Source organism: Oncorhynchus nerka, linkage group LG11, assembly GCF_034236695.1.
Source record: "Oncorhynchus nerka isolate Pitt River linkage group LG11, Oner_Uvic_2.0, whole genome shotgun sequence".
In the NCBI taxonomy this organism is placed as follows: domain Eukaryota; kingdom Metazoa; phylum Chordata; class Actinopteri; order Salmoniformes; family Salmonidae; genus Oncorhynchus; species Oncorhynchus nerka.
The window spans coordinates 29169583-29184420 of NC_088406.1; positions in this window are offsets into that span (position 1 = coordinate 29169583).

Here is a 14838-nt window from a genome sequence, read left to right on the forward strand (position 1 = left end):
GCCAGCCTGCTTCACTCCACAATTATATAAATAAATAAAAATATCCACCCCACTGCCTAGAGAGACAGTTCAGCTGGCCTGGGCTAAAGAAGTGAGGGGTGGATAGAATGTTTGCTAAAATAGGCATATTTTGGCTGTAGGTGGGACCTTTTCTCATTAATTTGTTAATAGGACAAGGGAGAAGGTAATATTGATCAAAAGCATAAAACTATACGCAACCAAGCACGTCTGGGCCGTGTATCGCCCTTGTCCTCCTTGGCACAGCGGGGGAGGGACAGTCGCCAGCGAGTCATGGGACTTGTACACAATTAAACACATCAGCGTGGGGTAACCCACCACACCTGCAGGGGGTGAGGACAGCAGCACCTCGGACAGACCAGGCACACAAACACACAAACACACACATACACCAGATAGGGGTGGGGACAGGATAATTAAGAAGATACCTTGAGAAGGGGACCAAAGTCCAGCTAAGACCTCAATTACCACTCCATACACAGTAGCAACAAAATACATATAGATAACACGAACACATGGTGAACATGTATTACATAATAATAACTTATTAATTACTGTTTCATTTCTTTGGAATTCATCAAAACATGTACTTGTTCTGTACCAGGTAGTTACAATTGTATTTCTTTGAATTAGCCGAATGTAGCCATTGTTACCACATCATCTCCTACCAGGAAATAGAGGAAATGGCACCGTTAAATGAAGTGCTACTGACAACGTTATACAAATGTTCATGAAAACAGGTGTCATAGTTGTTGGACTAAAGCAGTAGTTTGTCAGACAGTGCTTGCTTTATTTAGCAACGAATCTCGCAAGCAGTGCTATTCTTGTTTGCGTTAGACGGAATTACCTTGACTATGTACCTAAAAATATAATTAAATGAACTGTGAAAGGCTATTTATTTTAACCCCAGAATGTGTTAGCTTTTTCTTTAATAGGCATTTATAGGAAAAAACTGAATAGCACAAAATTGGCAGGAGAACAAAGAAAGAAGCATTGACGTTACTGTGAGCAGCTGAGTCACACTGCCATCATGTGGTCAAATAGAAGTACTGCACAACTGCAAACCAACATGGGTACCATTACTGTGTAAACCAGTATTTCTATATTCATTCGTAGGGGACACCATGGAGCACACATTTTTGTGCTAGCCCTGCTATAACACACCTCACTAGCTAATCAACCAGTCACCAAAATGTGCATGTCTGAGGTTTTGGACTTCAATAAAATCCCTCCCTATTCTTGAGTGTTGAGTATAATCCACTCTTACAGAATACACATCTTTATTACTAGAGTGCAACAAATTGATTTCTCCTCCACATGTCACTTCATACGCCTGTTGTGTTGAGTAGGGCTACCCACTCTGTTGCCAAGTATACAGTAGGAGCAACTTCAGTCTGAAGAAACCCTTAACTACAGTCAGACTGACAGCCACGCACTCAGAGACTCAAACACAAAAACACACCCACACGCACACACACATCACGCACACACACACACACAAAGATAGAGGGAGTGATATGCGAGTGAGAAAAAGACAATGTGATTGCCTTTGATAGACTGTCTCATTGAGTTTGAATATTTTCCCAGATCAAATTAAGAGCAATTACACAAGACCATCTCATGTAGAATGAGGGAGTGGCCAAGAATGTTTCACTGAATTGTAAACAGCCCACTGAGAAAAGACGTCAATTCGATGTTGTTCTACGTAATTTATTTTAAATGACGTGGAAACAACGTTGATTCAACCAGTGTGTGCCCAGTGGGAGATGTCATATTGGCAATGCAGTCACTTTCTTCACACATAGCTACAGTTGAAGTCGGAAGTTTACATACACTTAGGTTGGAGTCATTAAAACTTGTTTTCCAACCACTCCACAAATTTCTTGTTAACAAACTATAGTTTTGGCAAGTCGGTTAGGACGTCTACTTTGTGCACGACACAAGTCATTTTTCCAATAATTGTTTACAGACAGATTATTTCACTTATAATTCACTGTATCACAATTCCAGTGGGTCAGAAGTTTACATACACTAAGTTGACTGTGACTTTAAACATCTTGGAAAATTCCAGAAAATGATGTCATGGCCTGTGGATGTATTTCAAGGCCTACCTTCCAACTCAGTGCCTCTTTGCTTGACAACATGGGAAAATCAAAAGAAATCAGCCAAGACCTCAGAAAACAATTTGTAGACCTCCACAAGTCTGGTTCATCCACAAGTTTGGTTCATACTCCAAAAGTCTGGTTCATCCATCCAAGTCTGGTTCATCCATCCAAGTCTGGTTCATCCATCCAAGTCTGGTTCATCCTAAGCAAGTTTAAACACCATGGGACCACGCAGATGTCATACCGCTCAGGAAGGAGACACGTTCTGTCTCCTAGAGATGAACATACTTTGGTGTGAAAAGTCCAAATCAATCCCAGAACAAGAGCAAAGGACCTTGTGAAGATGCTGGAGGAAACAGGTACAAAAGTATCTACATGTATCTGCACGAACCCTGGCTAACAAGTTGAATCAGCAATGCAAAATTGGGTTTAATTATTTATTTACTAAATAACTAACTAATCACACAGAATTACACATACACATATTTAAATCATAACTTGATTACAAATTACGTCATAAAGGAAAAAGTCCCTAGCGGGTGGAACAGATATATGGTTACACAAAAGAAAAGGGTCTGGGTTTGAATGAACGAGTGGGAAGACTGAGGAACAAAGGGCAAAGTTGTGCTATCGTAAATACAGTATCTTTTGCATTCTAAATTACCCATTTGGAAAAGGAAAATGCAATAAATATTTACTCTGAGCTGCGCTTCGGTAGGTTGGTGATGGAAGGCCGTGTTGTCCAACCAGGTCCTTTGTCCTATGAAGAATGTCTCTAGTTGTCAATTGGATACGTTGAAGTAACGTTGTTGTGTGATAGATGGGATACTCTGTCTGTTCCTTCCTAACCCTCGTTTGCAGCGGCTGTTGCTAACTCAACGGCTAGGAGGTATCACTTCTGTAGTGAATAAGAGTTCAAAGTTCATACCATTCGCAACCAAAGCTCACGCTGATGTTGGCTTTCGTTCTGTAGTTATTATTTGAACCATTCTGACATCTGACCGTCGTCCCCACATCCTCGGAACAGGAGGTTATATTGTCGACAAGGGCTTATATAGGAAGGGCGTGTTTGAAAAGTTGTATAGCCCATGTCCCTTCACAGGGGTGGGCCACTGATTGAGCAGAGCCCTATTTTATGAAAACCCAAATCTCACATTTTAGAAGCTAAAATCACATTTCATCCCATCACAAATCATTTCATAGTCAAACATTTAAAATAAACAACAATTTCATGTGATTCCGATAACTCTGATGTGTAGACTTTCCACTGTAGAGTTTGTCATCTTATCATTGATGAGAATGTCTCAGATGACAACCGAACTGACATCATATTCATTAAGTACCACCGCATATGTTCAATTGGTCTGATTACCAGAATATTGTTCATTTCCCCCCACCTTCTGATGTTCCCAGAATCTCTATGTTAACCAAAGCGGTTTGCAAATGTAACATCAGTAGGGTAGAGAGAGGAAAAAGGGGAGAAGAGGTATTTATGACTGTCATAAACCTCCCCCCAGGCCAACGTCATGACATGATCCTAATTGACCTAAAACAGGGAATTTTTATTTGGATTAAATGTCAGGAATTGTGAAAAACTGAGTTTAAATGTATTTGGCTAAGGTGTATGTAAACTTCCGACTTCAACTGTATAAGCTTTGGCTCTGTCGTATGGTCTTAAGGCCTCTATTGTAAGGTTGGTCTGTGGTCTGTAGTCTGTAGTCTGTGGAGGGGAGGGAGCTGGCCATGGTGCTGAATAAGGACTAAACTTAATGATGTAACTGAGAGTTCAGGTTAGGGGTAGAGCCCAAGATCTACACATGCTTCTCCACTGTTGCCATCTTGGAAAGGAGTCACCTAGCCATAAGAAAGCACACAGTCATATTGGCACCACCTGCTACACTAGGAAGAAGCAACAGTACTCTGAAATCACTGAATTGAATCTCCACATTACTCAACAAGGTTGACTATACGTGTGATAAATCAACCAAATGCTCATCCTAACCAATACCTACACCTCCACACCGGTGAAGGCTGCTGAGTGGAGGACGGCTCATAACAATGGCTTGAATCGAGTCAATGGGATGGTATCAACCACGTGTTTGATGTGTTTGATACCATTCCAGGTGTTATTATGAGCCCTCCTCAACTCAGAAGCCTCCACTGTTCAGCATTATAGGCCTATATGACATAATGTGAGCAGCAGCAGACATTGGCTAACTGCCACCTCTGAAACAGCGGTTGTTGGGTGGCTCTATGGAAATTAGGTTTACTTTACTTCAAGCATGTTAATGTGGCTAATCCCCAGATTACGTGCCCATTTTCAAGGTGCTATTACATCACTGAGTGTAAGGATCACCATAATAACGGCTTCTCGTTTCCACCTAATCCTGCAGCATTTTATTATCAAACCAGGTGGCGGGTGATCGGGAATGATGCGGGCCTTAACGCTCTTTGTCCTCAACACAAAGGGACGGATGAAAAGTGTAACAGGATGCATCTTGCTTTCTGAGACACTGAGACATAAGAGCAGTACAAGATGGTAACCTATAAGGCAAAGTCCTGCCACCTTGGGGAGAACAGTTATGGTTGTATCCCAGGGGCTGGGTGCATCTGAATGTGATGATCTACTGCATCGTCCATGTTCCAACTTGAATCCACTGCTGGTTTCTAGGCAACAGTTGAGGAGGACAGATGGAAAGATGGGTCACTTACACAAAGGTGCATGAACCATGGTGCAGGATTGATAACCCACTGTAGGCCACAGAGATCCTATTCAATTTAATTTATAATATGCCATTCTATGCTGTAGGCCAACATCTCTTTAGACACCAGGAATCAGGGGATGGTGTGTGTGCGTCTGTGTTTCATATTAGGAACGGTATAAGTAAACAAACAAGCAAATAGCGCCTATGGAGGCTGGGCGCCAATTGAGGCAATCAGAGATTCAGCACCATGGACAGTATTGATACTCTTGGATGTATAGTGTGTAAGTAATAACGGGATGGGGGCTGGTGAGGTCACGTATGAACTGTTTGTCCCACTTACTGTTTTAAGAGACTTCAAAGCAGTGGGCATGTATTTGACATCCATTTGATGGATATCATTCAACGACAGATATCCATTTGATATCCATTCATCATTAAATGCCGTCTGGCCGCTCAGTCTGGCATGCTTGGAATATGCTGTCTCCGCCAACCAAAAATGTGGTAGTTCCAACATGGGCCACAAATATTAAATATTGAACATGTGATGTGTTTTAACTTTGTTGCATTGGATAAATCATGCACTCTGACAACATTATCTCCGTAAATCGTGTACAGTAGAATAACTATCATTAGTATTATTAAATATTACTTCAGTGAGAATACTCCAATTACAGATGTAGAATCTTAATTTGAAATATGTAGTGTTTTTGAGGTTTAAAAAGGTTTCGGAAGTCTGCGGTTTCCACTTCCACATTTCAGATTAGATTGTCCTTTACGAAAAATGCATCAACCCCTACAATAATGTTCATGAATTATAATACCCATAATAATTCAAGTATTTCTGCAGGGTTATTTTCCTGCTGTAGAAAACTGGCTCGAATTAAGATCCTACATCTGTATGACAGATGCAGAGTGTGATAGTGGTGAATGTGAATAGAAGACTCAGTGCACAGATTCCCAGGGGTTTGTCTAGAATACAGAAACTCTGAAGGGCAATACCTGTATCTGTAAGGTGTTCCCTTGAACCAGTCTAAAAGATCATCATGAAACCAGAGTCAAATTTAAATAGTCTAGTGGACAGACCATATGGTGAAAATTGCCTTTTTCATTAAACAAAAAATATTTTCAACAATGATGGCATTTAAAGCAACTCTGCAACAATTGAAGTATTGACGCAGTCAACTGACACCAGTTCGGCCCCCAAAATAAGCACAAAGATATATAAAAGAGAAAGAAAGTTTAACAATATAAAGGTTTTTCCGTGTTGAAATCATCAGCAACTATATTCACTAGATTGATATATTTAGGTTCATATTTGACAGTTTTGAGGTTGTATTTTTAACATAAGGGCGTCAGGTAGCCGCCCGGTTAAGAGTGTTGGACCAGTAACCAAAATTCCAGAGCCTTTATATTTTTATCCTTTTTCTTTATCTTACATTTTATTGAGAAATCCCCAGATTCTTGATTACTGGTAAATTTCCAAAGTTACTGGGAATGTTCACTCTCTTTGGACAACCCCAATAAGGAATGACTATCAGCTGACCTAAAAAAGTTAAATTTCAACGATAGTAGAGATGATCAGTAGTATGGAGTGTGGAGTATGGATAGAGTTTCTCAGTGAAGGTGTAGTCAATGAAAGACCTGGCCTCCACATCACAGAAGGAGACCTGACCCTCTTCATAATTCACAAACACTCCCACCTTCTGTGACTTCTCTCTCAGGGAGAAACATGGACGCACCAGTGCTGTACTCATCTCCATTCCTCAGTGACAGAATCCAGAATCAATTCCCAGGGCTCAATGTAATCTTCCCCTTCCTGTTGATGGACTCTGGCCTTCCACTGTTCCCAGGCCGTCATTGAAAATAAGAATTTGTTCTTAACTGACTTGCCTAGTTAAATAAATGTAAATAAAATAAATATAGACTAGTCAGTTTTCCCCTTAACCTCCCACTCATAGTGGAATCTCCCTGAAGAGAAACCCTCCTTTCCCAGGACATAAAAGGAAGTAGTATCAAACCTTGCTGGTTTGTCAGGAAGATCCTTTTTTATATCACCAAGTCTTACTTGTTTCCCATTCTCACACAGGTAGTTTGCAGTTTGCTGTATCAGGGTCCAGAGTCACACAATGACTTATGTAGTCCTGGTTCTCAGAGCCTCCTCCAGCTGATACAGAGCTCTCCTCAGGTTTCCTACACAGAGCTTAGTGTAAATACTGATCTAGTCCATGGTGGGAGGACTAGTCCGTGGTGGGAGGAAAGCTACAGAGGGATGCAGAGCTCTGGAGAAGGTGGAAGTGGTTAAGGAGTAACAATAAAATAACCCTACCGATACAGAGTCAATGTGCGGGGGCACCGGTTAGTCGAGGTAATTTAGGTAATATGTAGATATAGGTAAAGGTAAAATGACTATGCATGGATAATAAACAGAGAGTAGCAGCAGCGTAAAAATGGCAGATTGGGTGGGACAATGAAAACAGTCCAGGTAGCAATTTGATTAGATGTTCAGGAGTCTTATGACTTGGGGTTAGAAGCTGTTAAGAAGCCTTTTGGACCTAGACTTGGCACTCCGGTACCTAGTCCACCTCCATGTAGTAAGTCTGGCTTTTCTAAAAATCTGCGCACTAGTTCAGTGAAGGGTTCCATGGTTTTTGCTTTCTCTCTCTCTCTGTGTATTACTTTCTGAGATCTACTGTGTTTCATCTCTTGAATCTTCTGCAGTCGCTCCTGGATCAGATTCTGGATCAGATGCTGCTCTTCTGCCTATGTCTTCCCCAGCTGAGCCTTCTTCTCTTCCCATAGAGGAACAGTGTGGTGATCTTTGTGGTCTGTCTCAATGCAGAACTGGCACACACATATTTGGTCAGTCCTACAGAACAGCTCTAGGAATTTGTTGTGTTTCTTACACATCTTGTCTTCTTCCGGGTTGTCCACGGTCAATCAGCGTGTGTCTCTTTAGGGCTGGGGATATCTGATGAGGCTACGGGTGAGTCTCACAGTAAGAGGTCAGACACCAGTCAGAACTTCCAGGATTGAGCTTCCAGGCCTTGAGCCAGTATCCACTGATGCAGGCCATGCAGAAGTGTCCACATGGAGTTGTGGCTGGCTTAGTAAACACATCCAGAGATAGAGCAACAGAACTGCACTTCAGACTGGGGACTGCTGGTGGCAGCTATATCTAGACAGACCAAAGGTAACAGGCAGCTAGCAAGACCGCAGGAATAAACAAACCCAGCTTTAGAAAAGTGTCAAGGATGGTTTTGTATGTCCTAATACCAACTAATCTGTGTCGTGTCTTTACTATCATTAACTGAAGACTGATAGTTTTTATCAAAGATTCTCTGAAATTAGTTACTATACGATCAACTGATTAATCACGTAACTAATTAACTATGAAATCGGGGCACCAAAGAAAAATATTCAGATTACAAAGTTATCATTTCCTAAAATAACTTTTCAGATATTTTTTCTGATCAATTAGTCTTCGAATTAATAAATTATTTACTTTACCTCACGTTAGTCTCATTCCAAACGTCGTAAATTGTTGGTTATCTGCACGAACCCAGTCTTCACTATGAGTCATCCATACATCAATTGTCTTAAATCATTTATTTATTACTAACTAAGTCATTCACAGAAATGCATAACCAAACAAACAAAGGTAAATGTAATGATAGGAGGATGTGCCCTAGTGGGCTGAACCGGCATGGTGGCTGGTTAGACAAATGGGAAATGGGGGAGTCGACTAAGAAGTCACTACAGAGTTAATTATAACAATTAAAATGCTAATCCTTTACACATGAACGCTTACTCATTCGGGAACAATTGCAATCAATATATATATATTTACGCTCAGTGTGTCGTCTTGATCGCTGGTGAAAAGTTTGTGTCTTTCGTAGAATTGTCCGTCTTTCTCCCTCTCTCTCTCTGTCTTGGTTGGAGGGGATAGTTCAAAGTGACATTCTTTATAGAATGGATGTTTCGGCGGTTCTCGTTCTTCACGTTCAATGATACCGAATTCCTAGCTGAAGACTAGTAATTAATATCAAAGACTTGTTCTCATTCTGTTGGTATCGATAGTCTAAGAGTTTAACCACGTGGTATGGTTAAAATATTCTACAACCTTTGTCCCCCTCCTAATGGAGAAAAACATGGTCTAGTGATAATTTCTCAAAGTTGGGTTGTATTCGGAATGGCAGAAGAGGGCTGTCCCAGGATGTCTGACCCTAACTGGGCTCAGGGTCCGTCCTCTGATTTAGTTCAAATCCAAATCCAATTGAGTTTTCCTTCATTAAACAGTCCAAAATCACATTGTAAAATTGTGTAAACAGTATCATACTCACTCATTCATCTTATACAACAATTAGATGTAAACCTTATATCTGGGGCTATTATATAAACAGCATTATGGTAATGTGTCCACACCGCCTCCCATGAGCTTCCCCAAGTTGTGACAAACGGACCAGTTCGTAGCTGGATTCTTCACCGATCTTTTACACCTTCCCCGGAACATGGAATTTGTTTGTACCTCAAGTTCTGTGAGGTGGAAGGATTTCCTTTTTCTCCATGAAAAACTACTCTCTATAACTGTGTGTCCATGAGGTCTTCTCAGGAATTTACGACCTCTGACCACTGCAGCCTAGTTGAAGGAGGCAAGGGGGAGGCAGGGAGAGGGGGATGGGCTTGCTATACCCAAAAAGACCAATGTCATGACATCTGTATACATATGTGCATGCATTTAGTTTAAAGGGATATTTTACAAAAAACCTTTGAGTAAATATTTGTAATCAAGTGCATATCATTTGCCTTATCATCACAGTTTTTGCTCTATCCTTAAAGTGCTCTATCTTCAAAATGTGACTGATGACATGGAAAACATGCTGGGATCATGTTAAATGGACTAGTAAACAAAATACTAAAATATAGTTTTTGAGTAAAATATAAATGTAAGTTATATTTTCATCTTGGCTTTTAAGAGATTACGGTAAGCTCACTATAGGCAAAGAAAGCAGGAAAAATCATCTCTCCATCATTTACTCACTTGTGTGGGTTGTTGTTGACACAAAACCTGTCCTTAGATTTTTTTTAAAGTACACAATGAGACTCGTGCAGTTGTGTCGAGAGATCCACTATTCCAAACATGCAGACTCTGGGACAGTTGTGGAATGATAGATCCCAAATTCATACAACCAGTACATCAACAAAAACGTTAATAAGCAATGAAGGTGATGCAACAGATCTGAACATCTAGCTTAAAATGTTGATAAACTATTATTGTTCACATTTTAAGCGCAGAAATGCGCACATGTCAGTATGCTACACAGGAATGTTCTTTCCTTAATGCAATTAGCGGGAAAACACCAATGTCAAAAGTGCACTGCACATGCCAGCAGTTTCGTGTGAAAGAGATGAAAATATTCTTAGAAATTTAGAAAAATGGGAGATCTAAAGATGCAACAACTAGCATGGGTTGCAAATATGACTAGGATTGTGTCTTTGATGACTGGACAATGAAAGAAAGTTGAATTGAAACGAATAGAATATTAGAGAAATAGGCTACTTTATTTTAGTGGCATATGGAAGTATTTATAAAAGTTTACCTATAGAAACTAATTTTGGCTTAAGCTACTTTGAAGAAAGGTAAGACATGCCTCATAATATGAAGTAAACTTTCAGGTTTCGCATAATTAAGTATATGTTTTCAAAATGCATACTGCACTTTCATCAGCCAAAAGCCGGCTAGTGTTTGCTAATGTAAACCCCTGTGTGTGTGTTGTGTGTGTGTAGCGTGTATGTGCATGTGTGTGTGTTTGTGTGTGCCTGCCCCTCCTACTGCTGGTCATAAAGGAGCAGGGTTCATCTTTACACACAAGCTGGGTCTTCAAACCGCTCTCATCTTTTCAATACTTGCAACGCAGAAGCTGGGAGTCAAGATCCAAGTACAGGGGGTGAATTTAATAATACAATAAACATGGAACAATACAAAACAAGAGTAGCATCTGGACATGAAAAACATAACTAATACTGCCTGGGGAAAGAACCAAAGGAATTGACAGATATAGGGGAAGTAATCATAGAATTGATGGAGTCCAGGTGAGTCTCATGAGGCACAGGTGCGTATAACGATGGTGGAAGGTGTGCATAATGATAAGTAAACTGGCGACGTCGAGCGCCGTAGAGGGGGAGCGGAAGTAGACGTGACAATACTAGAATGATAGGAGTATTTCAAAATTATTATTAAACAATAACTCAGAAAGTATTCAGAGCCCTTCACTTTTTCCACAGTTTGTTATGTTACAGCCTAATTTTAAAATGGAAAAAATAGAAATTTACACAAGTATTCAGACCCTTTGCTATGAGACTCAAAATTGAGCTCAGGTGCATCCATTGATGCATTCCATTGATCATCCTTGTGTCACGTTCTGACCTTTATTTCCTTTGTTTTGTCATTATTTAGTATGGTCAGGGCGTGAATTGGGTGGGCAGTCTATGTTTGTTTTTCTATGTTTTGGGGTATTTCTATGTTTCGGCCTAGTATGGTTCTCAATCAGAGGCAGGTGTCATTAGTTGTCTCTGATTGAGAATCATACTTAGGTAGCCTGGGTTTCACTGTGTGTTTGTGGGTGATTGTTTCTGTCTCTGTGTTTTGCACCAGATAGGGCTGTTTTTGGTTTTCCACGTTTATTGTTTTGTAGTGTTCATGTTTATCTGTTTTTATTAAACATGAGTCAATATAACCACGCTGCGTTTTGGTCCTCCTCTACTTCACCACAGGAAAACCCTTACACCTTGAGATGTTTCTTATTTGGAGTCCACCTGTGGTAGATTCAATTTATTGGACAGGATTTTGAAAGGCACACAGCTGTCTGTTTAAGGTCCCACAGTTGATAATGCATGTCAGAGCAAAAACCAAGCCACGAGTTCGAAGGAATTGTCTATAGAACTCCAAGACAGGATTTTATCAAGGCACAGATCTGGGGAAGGGTACCAAAACATTTCTGTGTCATTGAAGGTCCCCAAGAACACAGTGGCCTCCATCATTCTTAAACGGAAGATGTTTGGAACCATCATGACTCCTCCTAGAGCTGGCCGCCTGGCCAAACTAAGAAATCGGGAGAGAAGGGCCTTGGTCAGGGTGGTGACCAAGAACCCGATGGTCCCTTCGACAGAGATCCAGAGTTCCTCTGTGGAGATGGGAGAACCTTCCAGAAGGACAACCATCTCTGCAGCACTCCTGAATGTCAAGGAGTCCCTTCTGGAGGAAACCGGGCACCATTCCTACGGTGAAGCATGGTGGTGGCATGGTGGTGGATGTTTTTTAGAAGCAGGTACTGGGAGAATAGTCAGGATCGAGGTAAAGATGAACGGAGCTAAGTAAAGAGAGGTCAAATCAGTCAATCAATCATATGTATTTATAAAGTCCTTTTTTACATCAGCAGATGTCACAAAGTGTTATATAGAAACACAGCAACAAAAAAAACAGCAAACAATGCAGATGTAGCGGCTGGGAAAAACTCCCTAGAAAGGCAAGAACCTAGGAAGAAACCTAGAGAGGAACAAGGCTCTGAGGGGTGACCTGTCCTCTTCTGGCTGTGCCGAGTGGAGATTATAAGAGTACATGGCCATTAAGGCCAGATTGTTCTTCAAGATGTTCAAACATGCATGGATGACCAGCAGGGTCAAATAATAACCAGTGGTTGTAGAGAGTACACCAGGTCAACAGCTCAAGAGTTTTTCATAGCTTTCGGAGGATGAGACAGCAGTATATACAGTATATACAGTGGGGCAAAAAAGTATTTAGTCAGCCACCAATTGTACAAGTTCTCCCACTTAAAAAGATGAGTGAGGCCTGTAATTTTCATCATAGGTACACTTCAACTATGACAGACAAAATTAGATTTTTTTTCTCCAGAAAATCACATTGTAGGATTTTTAATGAATTTATTTGCAAATTATGGTGGAAAATAAGTATTTGGTCAATAACAAAAGTTTATCTCAATACTTTGTTATATACCCTTTGTTTGCAATGACAGAGGTCAAACGTTTTCTGTAAGTCTTCACAAGGTTTTCATACAATGTTGCTGGTATTTTGGCCAATTCCTCCATGCAGATTTCCTCTAGAGCAGTGATGTTTTGGGGCTGTTGCTGGGCAACACAGACTTTCAACTCCCTCCAAAGATTTTTTATGGGGTTGAGATCTGGAGACTGGCTAGGCCACTCCAGGACCTTGAAATGCTTATTACGAAACAGCCCCAAAGCATGTTTCCACCCCCATGCTTCACAGTTGGTATGGTGTTCTTTGGATGCAACTCAGCATTCTTTGTCCTCCAATGTCACGCCTTGGTCATAGTGTTTTGTGTTTTCGTTATATAGTTGGTCAGGCCAGGGTGTGACATGGGTTTATGTGTTGTGTTTCGTATTGGGGTTTGTATTATTTGGGATTGCGGCTGATTAGGGGTGTGGTATAGGCTTGGCTGCCTGAGGCGATTCTCAATTAGAGTCAGGTGCTTTCGTTGTCTCTGATTGGGAACCGTAATTAGGCAGCCTGAGTTTCGCTTGGTATTTCGTGGGTGTTTGTTCCTGTCTCTGTGTTGTAGTCACCAGATAGGCTCAGTCACTTGGTTTTTTTCTTTTCAATTGTTTTGGAAGAGAAGAGAACGAGCGCCATTCTCCTTGCGGAGATGGTGCTAAATACATCAACACGTCGGTCCCTGGGATTGGGCTGGCCAACACGATTCGGTTTGCTTGGAAGGAAAAGGAGTTTGAGCCTTTAGGACGGGAATCCTTTGGAAGGATAATATTGATGGGGATTCTAAAGCTGACGGTGAAGGACGTGTTTTGTTTCCAAGGCAACTCGTTGGAGGGAGCATACGACGTTGCACTATATACAGAGGAAAAACACGATGATATCCTGAGAAGGGCAAGAGCAGTGGGAGGTGAGAGGCCGATGTGCCACTACGAAATAACAAGCCTGGCGAAAAATAACTTTAGGGTTGTAACTCTAAACATTTACAACCCTTACGTTAAGGACGAAGAGGTGAGGGCTTTTCTGGGGAGATACATGGATAACGTCTCCTCAGCAAGGCACCTCAAAGACTCCCTTGGGTTTTGGAATGGGAGGAGAGGCTTCCAGGCCCTCCTCAGAGAGGACCCAAGGGGACATGGTGGCTACCTCCATCCTCCTGCTATGTTCTCCCTAGGGGCTGACAGGGGGACGTTGTATTATGCACGTCAGCCCCCATTTTGCAGACGCTGTATGGCCTATGGTCACATATTCGCCTCATGCAGTGCAAGAAAATGCAGATTTTGTGCATCTGAGGATCACGAGGCGAGGGATTGTGACAAGCCTAAGACGTGCCATGGGTGTGGCTCGTCAGCACACCTGTGGAGGGGGTGCCCGGCCCGTCAGAGGTCATATGCGTCTGCGGCTGGGGGAGCAGGAGCGGGGGATGGGGGAAGAAGAGGAGGGGAAGGAAGCACGCCTCATGACCAGAGTTCAGGTCCAGAGGGGAAGGCCACAAGGAAGGAGGAGGAGCCAGAAGCGGCGGATGGAAGAGAGAAGGAAACGGAAGGCACGGGAGTAGGAGAACCAGAAAAAGCGGCGGAAGAAGGCAACCGAGTGGAGGAGCATGAGAGAGAAGAAAGCGAGGGAGGAGTGGTGGAGAAGGAGACGGTGGAAAAGAAAGTGGACTGGGGGGAAAGTGCCATGGTGGAAGAGATGAGGGGTATGGTGGAGGAGCTGGCGGGGGGAGGGTGGTATCTCTTCACTGCCGCCATCACCAAAGAAGAGTATGAAGAGGAGGGGGCGATTGGCCGACAGTGAGGGGGAAGGGATGGCCAAGAGAGTGATGGGGGCGGGAGAAACCTCTGGGTTGCTGCTGGTTTCCCCAGGCCCTCAACTTCTGTTGGGTGGGGACACACATAACAAGACTCAGGACTGGGTACAAGAGGAGGTGGGGAGTTTTTTGTTTGGGGACTCAGCCTCCCCAATTTTTTTCCAAACCAGCTGCAAC